The sequence below is a fragment of the Lissotriton helveticus genome, chromosome 11 (assembly GCF_964261635.1).
Source record: "Lissotriton helveticus chromosome 11, aLisHel1.1, whole genome shotgun sequence".
NCBI classification, from domain to species: Eukaryota; Metazoa; Chordata; class Amphibia; order Caudata; family Salamandridae; genus Lissotriton; species Lissotriton helveticus.
In genome coordinates this window covers 1,023,525,230-1,023,551,422 of record NC_136072.1, presented here as the reverse complement: position 1 = coordinate 1,023,551,422, position 26,193 = coordinate 1,023,525,230, and positions in this window count along the sequence as shown.

The following is a 26,193-nucleotide window of genomic DNA, read 5'->3' as shown; positions in this document are numbered from 1 at the left end:
TTCATCCAGAACTTCCTGACTTTAGTGCAGCCGAAGATCAGGTGTTCTAGAGTTCCTTCCTCATTGGCGGATTGTGTGCCAAACACGAACTGGTTAATAGAGAGGGAGCCCTTCACAAAGCTTAACTGGGCAGGAGAGGCTGGTCTACTGACAGGACTACTGGAATTATGCAATTTTTACCACCGGGGCTTTTTCTGCATATTTTTAGAATTGCTGCATGTGCGGCAGCATTACATGCATGGTGAAATAAATGCCAGGTCATTTAAGGACAAATTGAACAGATTTGTGAACGGCATAGATGAAATGCATTATTCTTGACATCGTACTCAGGTATAATCCCCGGGCTCTCTCTGGACAGTTAGTGAGGTGGTGGGCAGGAATGAAGTGTCAGTCAGGGTCAGGCCCGCGAGGCTCACCGGCCAGAGGCAGAAAAATGGAACCTGTCAGTGCCACAGTCACTCTACTCGAAACACTGTGAAGTCTTTTGTTTATAGTGCAGCAGCTTTGTCGGACACCTTCAGAAGCTTTAAAACGCGCATTAAAACGCGCATCGCTTGGCAGAGGAGGAGAACTTGTTATTGATTTCCATCGCTTTTCTGTGTGTGTAGACACTTATTAGTGTTGGTCATCACTTTCTAGTGTCTGTTACTACTAATTAATTCTAACCACCCAGGCCCACAACGCTCACGTACCTGCCTGTTGGTTCCCGTTGCGGCCCTGCTGGGTCCCCTAGCATTCGAGAGGCCAGCTCATGGTGATTTACATGAAATAAAAACCTGAACTTTGAGTTACAGGAATCCACGTGCACTGAGTGGTGCTCTTTAGACCTCTGTGCCACTATGAGCAGTGCAAAACAGTGCGAGAATCGCGAGAGACGTTTTGAGAATGATCACGTGCTGATATTGCCAAATCAGAAAACTTATGTGACTGGGGGCGGCTGACCCGGCTGTATCCTGGCATGTGACAGGGCATGGGGTGACTGTGTGAAAAACGCATCACCGCCCGAGCAGGAGCCTATCTCCAGACACCTGCAGTGCACTAGGCATGCGCAGCATACCTAATGGTTTGTGAATGTGAGTGAGGAGCGACGCCCCTCTCACATGCGCAGTCGCACCACCTTCTGGCCTCCTCCTGCTCTCGCCTGCACTGTGCGCGACATGCGCTATTTCATCTGTGTGAAGCACAGGCTGGAAATGTAACCAGATGAATTGTGAAAGCAATTCGTCTGTTTACATTCTTTTGCCCGAACTGCAGTGAGTTTCTTATGTGTTGGGATGCTTAGTAGGGCGCTGCCCAAGCGCCCCTATGGACCAGCCGCCACTACGACCAGCCGTACGTTACCAGCCGTAACGTACCCTCCGCGCCCAAAGGCGCCCAAATACAGGCCAGGGCACTGCGGCACGGGAGCCCGTTACCTGCTGTTTTGCCCACCGCCCACGTCACTCTTCGCGCCAGGAAGCGCCTAAAAACCGGCCACGGCTCCTGCAGCGTTGGACGCTTGCCGGCGTGCCAGTGTCTGCGCCCGTCCGAGGCTGGATGAGGCTGGGCTAGGTCCCTTGGCTTCATCTACTAGTGGGGGACGGTCATTGAAACATCTATACCTGCACCTGGGTCTGAGAACAGCCAAGAGGCACCACGAAAGGAGTGAGTGGAGAGAGGAGTATGCCCTTTGATTTTGATTTTATTTTATTTTTTCCCATTTAAGACTCTATAATAACATTACAAGAAATATGGGTAAATGGTAGGCAGGGTGTACGAAGCCATCGACTGAACAGCCCGCCAAACTAACCACCATAGACACCTTTTTAGCACATGCAGTTGGGGCTCTGAACAAAGAAATTGATTTGGCAGAACGGTGTATGTTGCTCACTAGAACAGGCCACTCCGGAGATGCACAATTGGTAACATCAACAGAGGGGGCAGCCAATACAGACAGCATTCATGATATGCAGAGCGCTGGATGCTCAAGCGAAGTTGCGGGGGAAATATTGACACTAACTCCACCAGATCGGGGCCCAACTCCTACCTTAGGACTGTTATCCCTACAAGCCACACAAACTTCTAATACTGCCTGTAAGCCTGGAACCAAATGGAAAAGGAAGACGCAAGTTGATATATCAGTTCTTTCAAAAAGCTCAGAGGAAATTATCCTGTTGGGGGGAACAAGGGATTGGCCTGAACGATATAGGTTAGAGCAACATAGAGAATCACATATGGGCACCTTTCTGGGATAAATTTACAACGGTTGTTAGTAGTTTATTAAGTCCACTTAGAAAAAGGCTGCCCAAAGTAGAGGAGGGTCTGAAAAAGTTTGTTGATCAGAGCCAAATGCATTTGAATCAGCGCCACAAACAAAAAGCACTGGTATGAGTAGTAATATAGGCCGCACTTCCACCCATGTCGAAACTCTAAATCACCCGAGACAAAAGGGGTTGACGAATATGGATATACAAGAGCCTCTAGGTAAACCTACCAGTAATTTTGACCCAAACATAAACCAGTCAACTATAAATAAAGAAACCCATGATACCAGTGTGTCCGCCCAAGAGATACTCACTGTTAACCTGCCACCTGCTAGCTGCCCATATATCGTACTATTAGTTAATGTACCCCCATTGAAGCCTGGTGCTATTGAAACAACTGATTGTTTGGAAAATAAGGTGGTTCACTGGTTACATTCTAGGCACTTACTCAATCCTAATAGAGTCCAAGAAATCCTGTTTACCAGAAGAGTGGGGTGGATTGGACCATTGAAAAAAGATTTCCCTTGTGATTGTGTAATAATTCATTTTAGTAGTTCAAGAACAGCTGGCAGTATCCATAAAGCGACAGGGGTGCCAAACATAGATAGACAGGCAATGGGTATACTCCCTCTAGGGCAGGTAGGGTATTTTTACCGCCATTTGAGGGAACGGGAGCAGTGCCAAAGGAGTGTACCCAATATTCAGAGATGGAGGAACACTACAAGTTCATTCCCACAACGGATGTATGACGTTACAACGCATACTTTTACAACGCCTACCATTACAACGAATTTTTTACAACGCAAAACTTTTACAACGCATACCATTACAACGCAAGATTTTACAACGCAAGTACCTTTACAACGCATACCATTACAACGTAAATATTGGTAAGTATATAATATTTTTTTTAATATAAATTATTTTAAATTATTAAAATATAATTAAATTTTATTTAATTTTATTTAATTAATTTAATTTAAATATAATTTTAATTTATTTTTACAAATTAACCCTGTACCCCAAAAACCCAAAACTGACCCTGAACCCTAAAAATATTTTTTTTAATTTAATTTAATTTAAGTTATTAAAATGTAATTATTTTATATTTAATTACATTTAATTAATTTAATTTAAATATAATTTTATTTTATTTTTACAAATTAACCCTGTACCCAAAAACCCCAAACTGTCCCTGAACCCTAAAAATACCCCTTTACCCAAAAACCCAAAACTGTCCCCGAACCCTAAAAATACCCCTTTACCCAAAAACTGAAAACTGACCCTGAACCCTAAAAATACCCCTTTACCCAAAAACTGAAAACTGACCCTGAACCCTAAAAATACCCCTTTACCCAAAAACTGAAAACTGACCCTGAACCCTAAAAATACCCCTTTACCCAAAAACTGAAAACTGACCCTGAACCCTAAAAATACCCCTTTACTCAAAAACTGAAAACTGACCCTGAACCCTAAAAATACCCCTTTACCCAAAAACTGAAAACTGACCCTGAACCCTAAAAATACCCCTTTACCCAAAAACTGAAAACTGACCCTTAACCCTAAAAATACCCCTTTACCCAAAAACTGAAAACTGACCCTGAACCCTAAAAATACCCCTTTACCCAAAAACTGAAAACTGACCCTGAACCCTAAAAATACCCCTTTACCCAAAAACAACCCAAACATATAATATTTTAAAAATAATTATATACTTACCAATACTTACGTTGTAATGGTATGCGTTGTAAAGGTACTTGCGTTGTAAAATCCTGCGTTGTAATGGTTTGCGTTGTAAACGTTTTTGCGTTGTAAAAAATTTGTTGTAATGGTAGTTCGTTGTAAAAGTTGCGTTGTAAAGGTTGTTTCCCTCCCACAACATGTTCAGGATTTTGTTGCCGCCAATAGATATGAAACGCTGAGTAGACTAAATGATAATGATTGACTTAACCAAGCCTATGTTGAGGACCCCAAGAGCTTTCAGAAAGGGTCGCCCATTTTGTCTGATATAGATAATCAGCCAAGTAAATCAGGGCCCAGGGCTGGCCCACACATAGAAGAGGCCTCCTCTATGGGTGCGTGGGTTGAAACTATGGCATCCGAGGCAGCAGAGGCATGCGAGGCACCTGATAAAGATCCCCTTGGAGTCAGTAGAATAGATACTGGTCCGATAGGACAATTCCCCAGGGAAGGGTTTGAATTTGCAACCTGGAATGTGAATGGGCTGACAAATAAGGTTGAGAATATTGACTTGGTCAATTTTATATCCAGTTATGACATTATATGCGTACAGGAAACTTGGTGCATAAATCCTGTACACATTGACGGATATTCCTCCTATTTTTTACCAGCCATTTGGTCACAAGCAGGTCGAGCACAAGAGGGTCTACAGACACTTGATCTAATAAAATTCCTGTAAAAAGTTACATTAGTGGAACCTCATGCACAGATTTTATGGCTAAGTAAAAAGGGAGCGAAAGATCTTATTTTAGTACATTTTTATAATAATATTTTTAATTCAACGCATATTAACGTGGTAACAGCCCTTGAACGGGCACTTGAAATATTTCTAACTTCAATTAGCACAGATTTTGTTCTGTTGTGGGCAGGAGACTTTAATATACAAGCATGTGATATGCCCAATATTCAGGCATGCAGCCCCACCTATGATGATGGGGAGGGAACCGACCACTTTTGCCATAACGTGTACAAAGAAGCTCTAAACTGGATGATATCAAAATATGATCTCCACCTACTTAGAGGGGGCTGTGGACACAACGGGGTCATATTTCCAACTTTTATAGGGAAAACTATGTACTCTATAATTGATCATATATTAGTGTCTACCACTGATATATTACGGTGTGGCAACCCTATCGTTGTTCCCTCTATTTAAAGTGACCACAATTTACTCAGCCTATTTTTTCTTTTTTGGAGCTCCAGGAGTGAAGTTTTTGGTTTAGCTGACCATATCATTTCTTTTAGGACAAATGGTATTAGAATACAGTGGACAGGTGTTGATCCAAGTAGGCTACTACAGCAAATAACAACACTCAATCAGCGAGAAATAGATTACTGTCTTCAGGGCGAGATCTCCCCAAATACAGGAAGTAGAAATGTTAATTGTATTACTACGCTTATTAAATCACTTTTAACTAGGCAGATCAACAAAACACCCAAAAATAAAAAGGAATGGTTCAACAGTATCTGTACCAAAGCATTACAGGTGCTAAAGTATGCACTGTCTAAAACACCGCAATATACACTGGTGATTAAATCCCTAACACAAGAGTATAAAATAGCCTTAGTAGCCTGGAAAAAGAAATTACATAAAGAAGCATGGGAACATGTGATCACTTCATCAGAAACCAGGAACAATAAACTTTTCTGGGATACAGTAAATGCCCCATTTCTAAAGAATGATGAAATCCCAGAGTTTTGCTCCTTTATTTCGGCAGATAAATGGGTGACACACTTTACTGGATTTTTTAGCAATAATCAGGAGATGCCGGGGGGACCAGATCAGGAGTCCCATGAAGGGAGGTCCTATGTTTTGGACATTACCTGTGAAGAAGTTCTCCAGGCAATCCAGGGGAGTGCTGGGGGACGGGCACCAGGTCCTGATGGAGTCCCAGTCGTTGGTTTTAAATCTGAACCTAAACTATGGGGACCTATTTTAACAAGAGAGTTTAACTCAGCTGTAATGGACACAATACCACAAAAATTGTCTAATATTGTCCGGATATATAAGAAAATGGACAAAACCGACCCTAAAAACCACTGCCCCATTTCCCTCCTAGATCCCGCTCTAAAAGTTATGAGTAGGGTCTTACTAAAAAGACTTGAGGAATGGGCCGAGGGGTACTCTATTTTAACGCCTGTGCAGTATGGGTTTAGAAACCGCCTGGGGACAATTGAACAATGCCTTATGTTGGAGCTACTCATCGGTAAATACACCAGGGCAAAGACAGGTACCTTATATTTATGCTTTGCCGATTTAAATAGTGCATTTGATTTAGTTGACCCACATTTAAAGTAGGACGGGGTATATGACAAGGATGCCTGTTAGCACCAATTTTATTATCCTTATTTAATAATGAGGTTGACAATTACTTACAAAAAAGTACAGGCTGATGCTCCGAGTGTGGCTGGTCATCCGATACCCGTACTGCTATATGCGGTCGACGCAGTACTATTGGCACGGACCCAGTTAGGCCTCCAAAGATTGATGGGTGGTTTTTCAGATTTTATGAAACAAAGGAGGATGGTAATTAATAAACTTAAAACATTCACCATGATTTGTGGGGCTAAACAGAAATCTTGTTAAACCGTTTTTAATGATAGAACCCCAATATATACAGTAAACTCCTTCTGCTACCTCGGTATCCTATTCTCAGGAAATGGCAGATGGACCCAACACATTGTATAAATACAAGAGCAAAAATGAGCAGGGCCAACTTAGGGATTTTTTAATTTGCTGTTAAATTAGGTAATCGACCAACCAAGGAGATGGTAACTATTTATAAAGCTAAAGGAGTAAGTACTGCCATATATGGAGCAGGTCTTTGGGGGACACAAATAGCATTGCCCTGAAAACGGAAGAAAATTGCTTCTTAAAATGCCTGCTGTTTTCACCATCATCTGTATCAAATACCATTGTACACCATGAGGTGGGGTTACAATTTTTAGGGGATACCTTGATGGTGGGGCCACTGTTATTATAAAAGTGTTTGATTGGTTCAGATGCTTTGTCCATCACCACCCCCTTTTGTACCGCTTTGTTCGCCATAAGTTGGCAGGGTATGCTCAGACATGAGTCCCTTGCTCACTTTGCCACTGGATTCAAGCAAGCCTGGCTGAAGAAGGCTGAAATGCCAGAAACCGGTCCTAGGAAGCTTGTTTCCGGTCCAGGGAAGGCATGGCTTGGCAGTTCGGGCTGGACCGTTCCCATGAGGCACAGGGTCAGACTGATTTGCATATGGCCATGTCTGAACTGGGGTGGCAAAGTGGGCTAAAGAACGGTGATGGATTAAACGCAGATCTTTTGACTGGGTGTGAGTGTTTGATTGGTTCAGATGCTCCGTCCATCACCACCCCCTTTTGTACCGCTTTGTTCGCCATAAGTTGGCAGGGTATGCTCAAACGTGAGTCCCTTGCTCTCTTTGCCACTGGATTTAAGCAAGCCTGGCTGAAGACGGCTGAAATGCCAGAAACCGGTCCTAGGAAGCTTGTTTCGGGTCCAGGGAAGGCATGGCTTGGCAATTCGGGCTGGACTGTTCCCATGAGGCACAGGGTCAGACTGATTTGCATATGGCCATGTCTGAACTGGGGTGGCGGAGTGGGCTAAAGAACGGTGATGGATTAAACCGAGATCTTTTGATTGGGTGTTAGTTTTTGATTGGTTCAGATGCTCCGTCCATCACCACCCCTTTTTGTACCGCTTTGTTCGCCATAAGTTGGCAGGGTATGCTCAGACGTGAGTCCCTTGCTCACTTTGCCACTGGATTCAAGCAAGCCTGGCTGAAGACGGCTGAAATGCCAGAAACCGGTCCTAGGAAGCTTGTTTGCGGTCCAAGGAAGGCATGGCTTGGCAGTTCGGGCTGGACTGTTCCCATGAGGCACAGGGTCAGACTGATTTGCATATGGCCATGTCTGAACTGGGGTGGCAGAGTGGGCTAAAGAACGGTGATGGATTAAAACAAGATCTTTTGACTGGGTGTGAGTGTTTGATTGGTTCAGATGATCCGTCCATCACCACCCCCTTTTGTACCGCACTGTTATTATAGGCATCAATCTGGAGACGGGAAGGGACGGCTTTTACTAGGTCAATTATTTTAGACTGTTTACATGTGGATGATGCTCTGAAAATTCGTTGGTTATTTTCTATCAATGATAAATATAAACAAGAGAGATGTTCAGTCAAGTGAGTGTGAATCCTGTACAGGAAACTCGAGAAAAATATAGACAATACAGCAACCAAAATGAGAAAACATCAGGCTAAGAAACTCCCATCAGCCCACCCAATTGGCGGAGCATCATCATATGGGATGGTATAAAGGATCCAACCAACAACTGAACCCCCAGAAGGTGGTGAGAAGGTGGATACCAAAGATGTAACTCTACCTAGATGTTTCTCTAATGGTGCTGATAGAGTGCAGTGCTATGGTGAAAGTGGAAATTTAAAAATGACTACCGAGACAGAAAAATATTTTAATCGGAGTTTGTCAGAGTGTCATGGTTAAAATGACGCCAAATAGTTTGAAAATATAACTATATCATGGCGCTGTGCAGAGTGGTCAACATGTTTCAGCCAAACGGAAAACACTGTCCGGCTTTCTTCAGGACCAAGAAATGAAAAGCTACTGCAAATAATCCAAAAACGTGACAAATGATAATAATACTAGTGTAGGTGCAAAACTACTATAGTTCAAGTCATCCTACCAGAACCTTGGAGCTCCAATGTGTACTGGAGGAGAAGGAACATATTAACTTTTCCCAGCTTTGTGTGGGGAATAGCCTCACCTCACCCGGCAACCGCTCGGGAATATGAGGCCCCGCTCTATCCGTCGGTACCTCTCTCAGCCGTCCTAGAGGTACCGACGGATAGAGCGGGGCCTCATATACAGCGCCATGATATAGTTATATTTTCAAACTATTTGGCGTCATTTTAACCATGACACTCTGACAAACTCCGATTAAAATATTTTTCTGTCTCGGTAGTCATTTTTAAATTTCCACTTTCATCATAGCACTGCACTTTATCAGCACCATTAGAGAAACATCTAGGTAGAGTTACATCTTTGGTATCCACCTTCTCACCACCTTCTGGGGGTTCAGTTGTTGGTTGGATCCTTTATATCATCCCATATGATGATGCTCCGCCAATTGGGTGGGCTGATGGGAGTTTCTTAGCCTGATGTTTTCTCATTTTGGTTGCTGTATTGTCTCTATTTTTCTCGAGTTTTCTGTACAGGATTCACACTCACTTGACTGAACATCTCTCTTGTTTATATTTATCATTATTCTGGAGGGGTTTTGAGATGTATTGGTCGATAAATACTTTCCCCTAGACCCCCTTTTTGCTTTCTCTTTTGGCAGTATTTTCTATCAATGCCACATTAGGGAACTTGTTCAATATGTCTGCATGGTCGGATCCTGAAAAAATATTGACCATCACAAAGAAAGAGATTAAAGATTCCTTCCTGTTGCAAAGACAGAACCTCGGAGCAAAATCGGATTCAAATAAATCGACGTGGTCTTATATAAATCTTTTATGTTAGAAGAGGGAGTTAACAGCCATTTGCCACACGTGGCTTATGCACAGCATCGTTTTGTTTTACTGAGATTGAGATGTGGCATTGCACATTATTTTGTCACATTTCCTAAAATGAAATATCATTCCCCAGATTCGATACTATGTACGTGTGACAATAACAGCAAACAAAGCCCACCACACTTTCTATTATTCTGTTAATGTTATTGTAATTTTAGATGTTTTTATCTTAAACCTCTGTTTGTTGCCCATGATATTAGGTCCCACAATATTGCAATGAAATTTCTGGTAATTCTAGAGGATCCACTAACATGCTATAATGTTGCTCTGTTCATTCTGAAATCGATTGACTCACGGAAAGCATTATGCTATAAATTATAAATTAACTGTTTTAACTAATTGTTATTTTAAATGTGCTAAAAAAAATCTTTTTTAAATGTACTGTATTGTGTGTACTTTTATGGCTGTTTTACTTTTTAATAGCTGAAAAAAGATTTTGAATTGAATTGGGTTCCACGCACCCAATTGAAACTATTATTTAGAATGAGACACAGGTTCTGCAAAGAACACCAATATTCATCAAGGGATTAACCCTGCTCCCACTCCATCAGTTGCGCAAATAGAGCATGGTGGAGCGTGACCTCACTGGATTCTCAGCCTGTGCTGACTAAGGAACCGGCGGGGCAGTCAGGCTGAAAAATGACTCTTTGTGATTACACAATGTAGGTAGAGATTACAGTTAATGGGTTTATTGTTTGCAAACAAAAATCAATCAGAGAACGCAGCAGAATCATAAACCGAAAACCAATGCGCCGTCCCAGAGGATCGAAGAGCAAGGCACTCATTTTACGAACCGCAACTCGAGCTGCGAAAATGCGGTTATCTATTGTAACCCGATGCGCCAGTTTAATACCTGGGACGAGTGCAGAAACGAATCCAATTAAATGTTCTTATTTTTTAGTACATTATGCAGGCCATTTCACACCACACATTGAAGCTTTCTTTCAGCGATAAATATGACGTCTTTCGACACATCTGGTTTGTAAAAGGAATTCGGAAGACAAGAACAATACTTGATTTAAGTGACAAGTTGGAGCCCCGCCAGATTTTTAAGATGACTTTAGATCATGTAAATGATTCTCATTTCGAGTCGTTGTATGCAAATATATCTCATGAGGATGCCACAAAGCACTCTCTGGATAACCTTCATGCAAGTGAATAGTTCACCAATTTGGGTATTAATTTAGAGCAGCTGAGGTATTGTTTGCAGAGTAGGTGAGTAATGGGACTGCTCAAGATGTGCAATCGACCTCATTATGGAACAAAAGAAAAACAATTGTAGGATGGAGGAGCCATCACATCTAGGAGACGCATCATTGCAGACAAACTGAAGAGTCTATGGAATACATCTCCTGTACGGAGGGTCTGAGCAGCCACAGCTAATATTTAACAAGCACTGGCAAAGTCAGTAGGTCTGGTTTTATTGTGAAACTGCAGGTAAATGCAGACATGCACAGAGATACACAGACTATTCGTGCCGGGTTGCCTGCTGATAGAGACATAATACATGCTGGAATAATAGAGCAGTATGTATCTTTAAATTGCTATGTTATCTAAAAAGCCAACAGAAGGCCGTGAAATTCTTGGAACGTATTCATTTTCATAGCTGCTGTAAAGCATAACTCCTTTTTGCGCTATATATTTTGCAACAGTGGGTTTGTAAATAGAGTTAGAAATATTTCTTCAATTGTAAAGAACTAAAAGACAACACTCCAGATAATAGAAAAAGATTCCCTAATAGAACTTCTGTCCATGAAAGTTAAAAATATCCTTTTCTTTCACGTTTAACGTTACTTCGATATTACATTTATTTATTTAACAGTTTTATATAGTGCTTCTTTAGACCTAATGGTATTCAAGTGCTTTACAGAAAACAGCCATGAATAACGTACGTTGTGTTGCAACTTACACATATTATATATTAACGCAGGCACTACAGGTACGCTACACATAACCAAACAGAATAGGGTAAATGTTGATGTACAAACTAGATATATGAACCTCAATTTTCATAATGTAGGTCAGACGGAAGCTATTGTTACTAAATTAGGTGAAGAGACGTCACTGTGACTCAGGAATAGAAAGGGCGCAGAGCACGCCCATAATGGCAGCTTTTCCACCCCACCAAGGGGTGGTTTAACATATTTCTTGCTTTCATTGGGGTTCCTCCTAACATCATTAGTATGGCAATGTTGAGGGGAAGTATTCCTACCATGCCACTATTTTATGTAATCTGGGGGTCACTCATAGATCTAGAACATTTCTTCATATTCAATAGCGATAGTTTCTGTAAGGAGAGTGTTGTGACTTTCCAAGTCATGCGTTTTGGCCCCTGGCAATGACCAGTCCCCAATCCAGGGAATCTGTGTTAATGACGAGCATTGCCTCCATTTGGTACTACTCCTAATAGTATAGTTTGGATGTCTTAACTAGGTGCTTTGGTTTTATTATAATTTTATCATCACACGTGTGGGTTTCTCTTGACATGCTGAACTGGGTGAAAATGCAATGCTGCAGGAATAGGAATAGGAAGAGAATAAGAAGGTCACAACCACTCAGAAACAAACAGGCAAGAGAAAGGTAGGCAAATGCAAACCAGGAACAACAGAACTTAAGCAAAGGGGAAAGGAATTGCCTCTGTAAGCGCTTAGTCCGGAGGGAGTTGAGGGGCGAAGCTGTGGTGGTCCCCAGTGCTTCTTTTGTAAGAACAATAAGTGTAGGGCCCAGTGTTTCTCATAGGGGCCTACCACCAGTGCTGTCGAATGCCAAGGTTGCCAAATTCCAGTGCTTGCAAGCATCGATACCACCTCTTCTCTCTTTATTTCACCACCCTACACTTCCTTTCTCTTTACCTCACTCTTGCAAGTTATTTCTCATCTCTGCTTTCTCCCTTTGTGACTGTTCCCTTATCTTTTTATTTCATTTTTTCTTCTTTTCCACCATTTCTCTCTCTTGCTGCAAGTGAAAGATTGACGATAAAAAATAGGTTCAGATCACCAAATATGAGTGGCTGTGCCCATCACCCAGAAGTGGCTGCTATGGGGCTGTGGTTGTGTGACGGGCAGGGAAAGGGGACAGGCGGGTGAGGGGGGTGTTTAAAAAAGAGAGTTGGACTTACATGGCCACGGTTGCCGCCTCTCCTCTGGTCTTCTTTCTTCGAGGAGGCAGGAACAGGAAGCACTCCCTAGCCAATCACTACACTGCTGATGGCAGCATATTGATTGATCTGAGTGCCGTGGCTTGGCGCTCAGAGAGGGAGTAGGAGCCTGGGCATGTTCTCAACCCAGGCTGTAAAAATGCAGCCTGGGTGAAGCACATGCAAAGTGCGCATGGCTGTTTGGCCTGCCCGAGACGGCCGGCCAAATCATCAATGGCACCTAAGTGAACATACCATTCTTCCCCCTGCTGCCTGACAGCCCAGCCCTGCCCCACCTCACCCCTTAATCAAAACTGCGCCAGCCCAGTACCGTAAAAATAAAATGAAATAACATTATGTTATCATCATTTTATTTTTCATGTGGGGCGACGCTCCTCCCCCTTAACGGAGGAGCCGCCTCTGCCATCACCAACAACTACCCGCACACATTGTTGTGGAATCGGCACGTTCCACGTTGACTACTGATCCTAGTGCAACAATATTACCATTTTAAAGACATTTACATGATTCAGTTCCTATGTACTGAATACTGTTTGCGTTTCAGTCCTGCTACATGCTTACTTGATGGTTCACTTCACACACCTTGTAATGTTAAGTTTGTTGAAAAAATACTGAAAATCAACGAAGAAAATATAAACAAAACTCAAACCAAGCCAAAGGAAAAGTAAGACAGGCCATCAGACCTGGACAACATACAGAGCTCTCTGCAAGTGTCTTCTAAGAACTCATGGGGTTCACCCATATTATCTAAATAAGTACTATTCCAGGGCGTAGCACAGTTGAGAAAAAGTTGTTTGTTTTTGAGAGACATGCTAGTTGTCCCAGGCAGAGCGGATACTTTTTCGATGAGCTCTTTGAAAGAATGGGGTGGTAACGGCATAGTATAAAAAACATGAATCCCGAAGAACATCGAGTGGGCTTCTGCAATGCAAACAGGAATGGATTACATATTTCTGTAATGCCGTGAGTGACTCCACACATATACTGCAGCGCATTAACCCATAAGATCCTCTGGTGTACAGTGGGACAATTGTGCTGGGTGCTTTATTCAGCAGCATCCTCTTTGAGAAGACATTGCCTCCAGCACATTTTGGGTTATGCTGAATGTGCTGGTGGGTACCAGTGAGATGACATCAAATAGTGGGTTATTGGAAGTGTCGGGACGATTGGCACAGCAAATTTGCATGGGGCGAACCAAGTAACTGGGAGCTTTACATGGATGCTGATTCATTAAAATTCCAGAAGTAGTGGAAGTGACATCACACACTTTGACACACCCCTTATGACATCACAGGAAGTGGTCTCATGGCACTCATCATTGGTTGTCTTTCCATGAAAGGATATCATTGTACTTGAGAGGCCTGCAATAAAAGAAAGTTAGCATAATAATAGAAAAGACATTAAAGTAGATAACACTATTTAAGTTTTCAACCACATATAAAGGATGTTGTATTGTATGGCGGAGGTACAACAGTGAGAAACAAACGGCATGCCACCATAGGCACAACCATCTAATGCTCAAGCACAATCATCATATTTACAGACATAGCCTCAAATGTCCAGACATAAAATCTATTGTCAAATCACAGTTATATGCCCATGCCACTTTCATATTTTCACAGCAAACCTCCTTTTGCCCAGACTCAATCTCTATTTCACCAGATGTAGCCTGACATGCCCTGGAACAGCCTCATAAAACATATGGACAGACACTTATCTGTCTCAAAACCAGTCTGTACACAGGCTGCATGGACCTACACCATGATAGTAATAATAATATTGATAATAATGATAACAATAACAACAACAATAAAAATAATGATAATAATAACCATAATACAGATGCCACAGTTGAAAAGCCTCTCATAAATATGTATGCGGCATGAATTTTCACGCTGTGCGGGCGATTTGAATAGTGGGCGGGATTTGGACGGTGCCCGGCCATCCTCCGCACACCCCCACCGAGATGCATGACCACCGGGGGCCGCCATGAGCATGCAAGGGGTTAAAAACAAGTAATTAATATTATATAATATGAGAATATATACTACTACTACTACAAATATTAATAATAATAACAACAATAACAGTAATAATAACTTGTTTTTTATAAAGCGCTTCAATCCACACTTGTGCAATTTCTAAGCACTCTAAGACACAGATATTAGTATTATCAACTCATGGTAATAACATTTTTACCATTTAATCCTTAAGATGCTGAAAAAAGCTGACCCAAAATATCCACTGTGATCTATTTTCATCAACATGCTTACCTCTTAATGGCCAACTTCAACAGTTGCTCTAAATACAAAAGCACACAATTAGTTGACTGACCTACTTGAGATCCGATATGTCTTTTGGAACAGCTGTCCTAGTCTGGCACTGCCAAGCAACTTTTAAAGACTTTTGCTCTTTGCACAGCACCACTCATTTTTCAGCATGCACATCGCGATCCACCTCTGTGGCACCAAGCTCCAGATAACGGTAACGGTATCCTTACTGAACTTGTGACCTATCTGTTCATTGCTTATAACAACATTGCATGCAATCACTTAACACTGGCTGAAAACAAAACTGAAATCAAATATGGTAATGTTTGACAGGAGATGTAGCTTTGTTTAGTGCTTTCAAAAGAAGCACTGAAATTCATGTTTTTCTTTTTCAGAGGTTAACCCCTTCGATGCGCATGACGAGCTCAGCTCCTCATGAGGTATACCTCTAGGGTGCTCATGACGAGCTGAGCTCGTCATGACCACACCCATTAACATTATGGCCCAGCACACCACGCAATTTCATGGTAAAGGCATGATTGGTAAAGGAATGTGTGGGAAAGATCACATCCCAGCCCTCCCTGCCCTGAGCCCTAAAACCCTGGTCCTGCCCTATGAACAACCCTACCCCCCTGAGCCCAAAGCACACAAGATGATGGACGGAATGTTGCACAATGGCAAAACATTCACCCCCAGTCACAGACCTGGGTTTAATCCATCGTTATTTTGCTCACCAAGCCACCCCAGTTCAGATATGGCTATATGCAAATCAGTCTTGACCCAACCGACCTAAAAACTATCTCCATCCCTAAAACCTGACACTACCCTGAGCCCTAAAACCCAGCCTACAGCCTTATAAACAACCCGACCCCCGATCCCTAAAAACGACCCCACCCCATAAACTACCCCATCCAACAAAACCTTACCCAATCCCCACATACCAGTCTGCGCACTCTCCCGATCCTTCCTCTTCCTGTGCCCGCCCATCCATGCATCTAGAACATGCACTGCCTTAACCACGCTCAAGAGTGGTTAAGGCATATGTGGGGTTAAGAAAAGTGTGGTTACACTTGCGGGAAAACGACACACATGACTCTCCCCACTTTATAGAGGCCATTTCCCGTAAATCATTGGTCGCAAGGACTCTAACAGGGGTAGCATAGGGCAAACTAGGGGTCACAGTTGCCACCCCTTGTGACCCCCTCATGACATCCATGGAGCATTAGAAAGTCAAAGTGAGTCTGTAGAAAGAGGAAATAATGAGAAGCAACAAACATATCTCGCCAGGAGGATCGAGGCGGCCGCCAACTCTTGCAAGGAGATTTTTGCCGTGGTCAGGGAGTTCACAGCCCCCAGGTCTAATCTTCAGCAAGTAGTTTCATCTGAGACCTGGGTCAGTGACCTGGCTAGGTTTTTCACCGATAAAATCAGAACCCTCCAGGCCTCCTTCTCTGCAGAGCCTGTGGATGGGGCTGTTGGCATCGGGGGGGGGGGACGTGCTCCATCGGCTACGCCAGAGGTACTTCTGGCTGAGTTTCCGTCGGCCTCCCCAGATGCTTCCCTTGCACTTCTGGCCACGCTCAAGTCTGGGTCGCCACTCGATCCCTGCCCGGCCAAATTTTTGGCCAGGATGGCGCCGTTGATGAACCCATTGGTGAATCCTCTCCTGAATTCATCTCTGAGAGAGGGCCGGCTCCCTCTGTCCTGGAAAAGGGCGATGGTGATCCCCCTCCTCAAAAAGCCGGGATTGGATCTCGGGGTTCCGGCTAATTACCGGCCAATCTCTCTTCTGCCGGCTCTTGCGAAGCTCACGGAGAAGCACGTGCATGGCGTGCTCTCGGGTTTCCTCGAGTCAAATGATCTCTTGCATCCCTCGCAATCCGGCTTTCGGCCTAATCTGAGCACGGAGACGGCACTCCTTGAGGTATCAGAGATCATCCGTGAGACTCTGGACGCAGGGGGGAAGGCTGTGCTGGTCATGTTGAACTTGTCGGCGGCCTTCGACACCGTCCCCCACGAGGCTTTACTCACCAGACTCTATGACATCGGTCTGAGGGGGACGGTGCTCAAATGGTTTACATCGTTTTTGGAGGACCGTCGACAAACGGTCTGGGCTTCCTCGAGCTCCGCTGAGATGCCGCCACTGGGAGTCGGGGTCCCACGGGGCTCTGTGTTGAGCCCGACCCTTTTTAACATCTTTATGACCCCTCTGGCGGCACTCGTGGAGACTTCGGGGGCCCAGATTGTGTCCTATGCGGACGACACGCAGCTTCTCTTCACCTGCAGGAAAGATCAGTCATTTGACGGGGAGAGCATCCAGGGATGTCTGAAGAGGGTCTTTGACTGGTTTCAGCAGAATGGTCTTAAGGCCAACTCTAGTAAATCTAAGGTTCTGCTATTTGGGTGTGCTTCGGAACCTGAATGGCGCGACTGGTGGCCGGTTGATATGTGCCCCCCCGCCCAGCCATCTGTGGCTGCCAAAAATTTGGGTGTCAAGGTCTATAATGACCTCACGTTCAGATCGCACATTCTTGGTCTGACGGGCACCTGTTTTGGCATCCTCAAGATGCTCCGGAAGTTCCTACCCCTGCTTACAGAGGAGCATAGGAAGATCATTGTCCAAGCTCTTAAAGGATCTAGACTGGACTACGCGAATGCTCTTTATTTAGGGCTTCCGGAGTATCTGATCCAAAGGCTGCAAGTGGCGCAGAACTCTGCGGCCCGCGCCATATACGGCCTTCATAGGCGGGCAAGAACATCTGGGGTGCTACAGTCACTTCACTGGCTCCCTATCCGAAAGCGGATAATGTTTAAAACGCTTACGCTGGTGCATAAGGCACTTTCTGGCTCCGGTGCTAAGTATCTGCAGCGCAGACTGGCCTTCTACCGTCCGGCCCGCTCCCTGCGGTCGGAATCTTTGTTTATGGCCGTGGTGCCCCGTGTGAGGAAGGCTCGCATCGGGGGTCGTTCTTTCAGATTTAAGGCCCCCAAGCTGTGGAACTCTTTGCCCCTTGCTTTACGCAGCATTCCTAGTTTGCTCCTGTTCAGGAAAAACCTGAAGACCTGGCTTTTTAATCTTTAGGCTGTTTCTTTTATTTTACTCGTTCTTCTCTGTTTGTTGACTGTTATGTTTTTTAACTGCTGAGTCGCTCTCTGAAAGCGCCGGGACACTCTTGTTGAGTAGCCGTGCGCTATATAAATAAAACCTTAACATAACATAACATAACATATTTCTCCCTGATACGCCTCAGTTGGGAGGTGTACCATTTTGACGCATTCCAAGGTTTTCGAGTATTTGCAACTTGGGGAATGCACCAAAATCCATGAGTGGATACATGGGAAAGCCAGTACTCCATGAATGGAAACCTTCCCAACACATAATATCCCAAGGCAGCGATATGCGCCAGCTTGCGTTACTCTTGATTTACTAAGTCATGCAGAGCCATGCAAGGTGACTTTGCATGAGTTAGTAAATCTCACTTAAGCCCTTATGTTGCCTTGCGCCAACTTGCGTGATGAACAGCCATGCAAGGACATAGTAAATCTTGCCCCTGTTTTTTAACACACCAAGGGTGTGCTCTCCCTGGGAAGACTCTGCACCTTTTCCAGGTCCTCCGGAGGTGGAAAAAATTGGTAAGTTTTCCTTTTCTCCAACTGCTGGAAAAGTTCCTCTTGGTTGCTATTGAAGTCCTCAGGACCTCATGGCAGGCTCCTAGACAATAGGGCTCTCTTCAGCTAGGATACGGCAGTGTCCAGTCCACAGTGATCATCTGGGCCATCTTGGAGTCAGAAGTCCTTCTACTTTTTGTGTCTTGTGTGTCTGTGGAGCAGGTAAACAAGATCAACCACCTGACCCATGGAGAGTTATTCCATTCCCAGCTTTTGGGGGCTGGGAGGAGTCAGGAGGCCTTTAATATTCTTCTTTCAGAAGCATGGCTGAGTCCTCTTGTTGAAAGGTGTTTTCTTTCCAGGTCTAGGGTCTTCTGAGGTGAGGTGCTAATCTTATCCTGTGCACTAGTTAGTGATTAGAGAATTACCTCCACCAATCCCATTTTTTCTCCACTCTCCCACCTTTCTTTTGAAACACTTCCTCTTTTGAGGTACTACAAACCTTCAAATGAGTGCCTAAACAAGCTGCCCCCTTCCTCCCTCTACCCGATGAAGCTCTGGTTGTTCCCCAAGCTGCTCCTTTATTTTACCTACTGCTTGGATTGGAGCCCAAAAGTCCAGGAGTGCCATTGGAATGAAAGGTAGAAGTTTCTGCTAGCCCTACTTGGATTCTCCAATTTAATGGAAGAGCTGCTAAGACTGCCCGTTGTACTGCCACCTGTTACTGTCCACTCCTGTACCACTAATTCTTTCTAATTGACTTCTTGTTGACAACATCCTAATCTTTCTGGCCCAAATGCTAAGCCTCTGTTTTCCAGGAGTAGGGTCATCATCAACAAACAGCTATGCGTTATTGATATCTCAAGTAGGGCAGAGAGGGAAATTGGTTCTAATCCTGTTCTTTCTCAGGCAGCACAAAATGCACTTACTTAAAGTTACTTTTCCACTGAAGTTACCAAAAATCTACTTGACCAATTAATTATATTTTTAATACTTATTAAAAATTACTTTTAATCATTGCTCTAGTGGTTTCTTGGAAAAAAATATAACATAATATTAGTACTTATAGCTAAGCCTGTTCATGGAAAATGCAATGTTACCTGCATTGTGAAAACAGCTTTTAGAGAAATGTTCATTGTGAGGGCATACTAAGGGAGAAGATGTGGCCAAGGGGATAGAGCTGCCAACTTTGGAAATGGGGAACCAGGCTTGAATCTCAGCCTCTGTTCAACATCCTTGTTTCTTGGCAAATCTTCCTGTTGCCTTAAAATGTGTAACGTATTATGGCGCTCATGAAAAATCTTCTTATGCCCTCGGGCTAAGTTCACGCTATTTAAAACTGCAAAAAATAAAATACTATTTTCAATATGAAGTATGCCGCATTTTTACATATTAAGCATAGACCATTTTGTGCTTAACATGCACACATTAAAGGTGACTTATCTGATATATAAAAATAGATTTTCCTACACAGAAAAGGCATCTTCGCTTGCCATGTATCCCTGCAGCATTTTTAAACTGCAACCATGCCAGAGCACGATGGTGTTACTTGGAGCCATACATTTTGTCATATAAATGGGTGGTATAAATGTACAATGCAGCCCATATATGGCAATTAACTTTTAGTCTATTGGTGAAATTGTTGTACCAACAGCCTTACTGAAAAATTACATACATGGATGGGTTAAACCAATTTTACAGTACTATTTAAGTAGCAAAGCACATGCATTGTAGAATTAGATGGCAGTGTCACATCACAGTGCACAGTCCTACTACCAGCATAAAAGAGACTGAGAAAAAGGCAGAAAATCAGGGTTGACTATGCACAAGGCAAAATGGAATTTACTATGTAATGTGGTTTTGTGCATGGAACTAGTCCTTGAAAACCCAGGGCCTTTCTGATTTCTGTGGCATTTATTATGCCAACTGTCACATGGCTTCTGAGGACTTTGTGGCTGCTGCAATTACCTTTAAACCAATGGACACAATTCATACACTGTACTTCTAAGACAAAATAATTTAAGAACTTGATCCAGAGGCAGTGTCTCTGCCAGCTACCCACTCATTGACAAATCCAACTAACTTAAGTGAGGTCCTTTGTCATTTTAATGGAAAAGTCTAATTTTTGACTGCTGAGTGAGAAATAATCTATTAACCCATCATGGGGTTTCCCAGGTGAGTTAAGCCTTTAGGCCTTACTTAGACCCTTGCAAAAAGAACAGATGATGGACGAAATGCTCAATGATTCAAACACACACCCCCAGTCACTGACCTTGGTTATATGCACCATTTATTTTCACGCCATGCCATTCCAGTTTAGACCCAGCCATATGCAAATCAGTCTTGCCCTCCTTCCCTTGGGAACAGTCCAGCACGATCTGTCAGGCTAGGTTCTCTCTGGACCAGAAACAAGCATCCTGGGACTTATTTCGGGGTATCACCCCTCATCAGCCAGACTAGCGTGAATCTGGTGGTGTAGCAAGCATGGGACCCACGTCTGGGCATACCCTTCCCACTTAGGGCAACAAATGCAACAAATGCAAAAAGAACAGATGATGGACAGAATGCTGAACTATCATTTGGTTTCTAAGGACTTTGTGGCGGCTGCATTTACCTTTAAACCAATGGAGACGATTCATGAACTGCAATTCTACAATCAAATAATTTAGGAATTTGATATCGAGGCAGTGCTTAGCCACCTAGCCACTCATTGACTGACCCACCCAACTTAATTGAAGGGGTTTGTCATTTTAATGGCAACATCTGATCTTTGACTGCTGAGTGAGAAATAATCTATTAACCTATCACAGAGTTTCCTAAGGTGAGTTGAGCCTGAGGGCCTTACTTAGACCCTGGCAGAAGGTCAGTACGATGATCCATATCCATCTATGGTGCCTATCAACAGGGCTGAACTGGCTGTAGCGGGCATCAGGCATTTTGCTGGTGGACTGGAAGGGTGGGGGCCGGTTTCAAAGTAGTGGGGGCTGGTTTTGTTACTGGGGGCAACGTGTAACAAAACCGGCAGTAGTGCTGAAGTGGAAGCAGTGCTGCTTCTCATTAGCACACCTCCCCCTCCAGGCCTTGCCAGGGCTGATTTGTGTTCCCAGTCCAGCCCTGCTTACCAACAATGTGTTGTGCAGCCCGAATAGATTAGGCCAGACGACTTGTTCCTGAGTAGACCATTACAATCAGAAGAGGTAGAAACATCAACATAAATCTCTGTTTTCTCTGATTATTTATAACACACATTGTGCTGGATTATATGCACATGTATACCAGCAAACTTATTGACAAACCAGGGGGTTCCTATGGTGTCTTTTGTATGTATTTTATGTTGTTTATGCACTCACTTAAGTGCTATGTGGTCAGCTCTTTGTTGATATTAGTTGTACTGTCATTGGCATATATATTGCAAGAGAGAATATATATAACTGCAGTAAGAAACCTTCTCAGTCTGCGTATTATTTTTTGCATTGGCAATCCAAGTGAGAACTACCACTGCTTTGTTGAAATAACACATTAATAGGTGGTCTCCCCAAACAAATGTTAGGGGTGGGCCTTCTTGTTGAAAAAGAGACCCAAGGTGTACTCTGTTCATATATCTATTATTAACCCTGGTCCCCGAGGGCATATAGGGTTATATAATACGCATTTTCCTGCCTTAACCATTTGTGCCTGTAGCCTATCTCTAGTCTCATGACTGGAAGTAGCTGACAGTTGGAATTTTTGCATTCTTCCTACATGCCGCCACACAAATTGCTTCATATCCCTGTAGTTAGTGTGAAGCCAGGTGAGGGAAGGCAGGATGCGTGAGGACTTCAAAGGGAAACCTCTAGAAGATTCTTCCCCACTTCAAATGCACAACTGGGTATAAATACTGGATCTCAGATGGCAACTCTTAAGTACACTTCTGCACCGCTGGATACTCTGCCAGGAAGGAAGACTGCTGGTTGCTGGAGGACTGCTACTCTGCTGGACTGCTGACCTGCTAGACTACTGCCTTGCTTTGCTGACCTGCTTCTTGCCCGGGTGAAAAGGACGGTACCTGCATTTTTTTAAACTCTTTTTTATTGAAAAGAAATGCATGTTACATAGGTAAGGCAATGGTAAACAAGTTATCAATATAGGCTTCTCATTAAATGGCTTCTCGTGGTGTACACATCCCAACATATGGTTTACAATATTCATCGTGCAGTGTCAAGTCCCCCCTGTGATGTCTTCTCTGACTCTCGATGGTTCACAAATCGCCCACCTGTAAATGTTCCACTGCCCCCATATTTGCATCCAATTATTCAGGCACCCTCTGGCTGTACCTGCATTTCTTGAACTCAGAATCCAGAGTGACTCCAAGAGTAGTTGGCTGTCCTCCTGATCAGAAGCCTCAGTGACACAGCAGGCTTCCAACAACGTTGCACCTGTACCTGGTCTCTGCCATCTGTGAATCGACCCAGCCAAGTGGTGCCACTCAAGTCTTGGATCCTTGAAAGTGGGCCTAATGTGCACCACCTCTGTGCACCCAGCCAAACCAATGCATCTCCACTGCTGCGTGGTACAACCCTGAACAGAAACGATGCATTGCTGCTGCTGCAAGGGTCGGAACTGTCGCCAAGTCCTGCATCGCTTCGCAGCTTGTCGTCACCTCATCGCAATTGCAGCTGCACACTGCATCCTAAGCACAGGGCTTCACAGCTCTTGTCGACAGCAGCCTCGATGATGGACTCGCATTGCAAGCCCTTATCAAAGGGATCCACGATGCTGCTTCAGGACCTCGCACTGCAGCCTCGCTGCATCGCTTCTGCTGTGTGAGCATTTTCAACATGGATCCTCACAACACCCCGCAAGCCAGGATTTAAGGTGCTTTGTTCGGCAGGTCGAACCGGGTCCCTGTAGCCGGCACACGCCCCATTGTGGTCATCCTGAACTTGTGACTTTTTCCCGGCCTGGTGCAACCAGATAACCACAGTTGGCATTTTACACCTTTTGGTGCAACTTTTAGTAAAATCTGCAGTTCTATTGATTGGCTTTTTGTCATTTTAGTCTTGTTTTATTTTTTAGAAATTACAACAATTTTCTAAAATATGTTGTGGGATCATTTTGTGGTGTATTTTTACTGTGTTACTGTTTCAGATCCTTGTAAATCTGGAGCAGTGTCATAAAGCAATTGATGTAGCTAGCTTTTCCGAACCGCCCGCACGATGGCCGACGGTCCCTGAAGCTCCATACGTCGCCTGAGGCTTTCACTGTATATGGACGGCGGTTGGTCTCCAGGGAAGAGGTTTGGCGCAGCGGCCAGAGCAACTGACTCCGGAACCCGGGGGCTCACGGTTCGATTCAGCCCAGCACCATGTGACTCTGGGCAATAGCTCGCTTAATCTTCCCAACGGCCCCCAGCGCCTTGACAGCTTCAGGTAATTGTTCACTCTTTACAAATACTGGACATTTATTTATTTGGACATCTATGCTATGAAGGACGGGGGTCGCGAGTGCAGAGGGAGCAGGTATTTTTCTTTTTGCCTAATTTTTAGCCGTTTTTACCTTACTCTGGCTCTCTTGCTTAGCGTACCTCAGGTGCTGCGGTGGACATTTTGTAAAAAAAAAAGAGCGCATCGGAGCTGCCTTCTCGCCCGTTTGCGCCGAATGCTCCGATCTCCCTAATGACTATGGGGCAGATTTACAAGCCCCTTGCACCATTTTTGCGTCACTATTTCCATGTTAAAAGTGACACAAAAGTGGCGCAAGGGGCTTGTAAATCTGCCCCTATGAGAACAGTACGGATCACAAGTATGGTCTTCCTTCAGGATATATATTATTTTTGTTATGACCTTAATACTATAGCAAGCAATGCTGCTATTAAATGCTGTGGAGACATTGAAAACATAACATGTTTGCCAGGTATATGCGTATACGCTTGAAATTCATCAAATAAGAGCAGTATTACTGAGAGCTACTCAGTGTATTTTTGGTTTTTCATTTATTTTTCTTGAACGGTGAACTTAAATATGAGCTGACGTCCTCAGTTCCCCTTCTTCCATACTTCGCTGTTTTATGTAATTTTGGAAGTCATACCCTGACACTGCGGCATTAGGCTCTCACTTCAGTCATTTTTTAGGGTGTGAACATGGAACTTTCTTGTGGTAAAAAAGTGAAACACTTTTCTTGTCAAGGCCTCTACATCTGCCAGTCAGAAGACTGTTGCTTCACCTACCATTATGCCCATTGTAGGCAAAGACTCCAATGCTTCTACAAAGCGACAAAAGAAAGATTCTGAGTCCCCCATGAAGTTCTCTCTACCCATGACTTTGGAAGACCTCATAGAAGAGATTAAACATTTGAAGCCTTTTTTGATGGAAACTAATGTTACGCTTCAGCGCATTGAAGAAAAATGGTACACCTTGGAGTCCAGAGTGTCATGTGTTGAACAACGGATTGGTGAGGTACAGGATGTGACAGCCAAGGTGGTTGGCATGGAAAAGGAGATACTACTCTAGAAGCGACAGAGAGAGGACTTAGAAAACCATAACAAGTGCAATAACCTCAGAATTTATGGTATACCAGAAGGAGTGGAAGAGTCCGACATGCTTGTCTTTTTGGAGATTCCCATTCCTAAATTGGTGGGCCTTAAAGAAGGGACATGCCTTAATAAACAGCAGGCTCACCAATTGCACCTAAATCTGCAGGCACCTTGAGTTATGGTCGCTCTAGAGGGATAATAGAACTTTTTCTGTAATATACTGAGTTGCTTATGGTTTTATCGGTGCCGCCCGTCTGAAGGAGATTCTATCCGTTCGTCCTACTCTACGATCTATGAATGCAAGATATGGTCTTGTGCACCCATGTTTCTTTAAAGTCCCTTATAATGAACACACTTTTTTGTTTGACTATGAAAAGACCTAAGAAAATGTATCCTTCGATACAAGGTTTAAGTAATGGACCCCAGAAAGACTTCAACCTTTTCTTTGTTAATGCCTCTGTTCAGTTGTATACTTGTATTCTGGTCTTTTTTTTCTCTAGTTTCTCTAGGCTTTCCAAGTTGCTTATATTTATTATTTCTAAAAAAATAGCTATAATGTTATTACTGGAAAAATATATATTGCCCAACAGTGTTAATATTATAGTTGCTGATTCCAGCTTACTTTCTTTGCATCTAAACTTTGGTATTTATTTTTTCCACTCACAGTTATATTTTGTCTAATCTAGATTTCTTTCCCAGACCTCCCGTTTGCATATTACCCTCTTGTCTTGGTAAGTGGTATTTATTGGTACGATTGGTCTTCTATGTGTCTTGAATTTCATGTGTTGATTTTTTTGTATCGTTATCTTGTATTTTTCATTCATATGACCAAATGCTGTCTCTTTTATATTTTCTACTATTTTGCTTTCGTTGATATAATGAATGTCTCCGACGGACCTGTTGCATAGCCTCTTTCGACCTTGGTGTGCTGTCCATCTTCAACTGTTGTGGTTCACAACAGCCAGCATTAAATCAGGCTCTCCCTGTGATCTTCTCCTGGCCTCTGTACTCCTGCAATTCGAACAGCCATCTTTGAGAATTGATATGGAATTACTTAATGTCTCACTTCA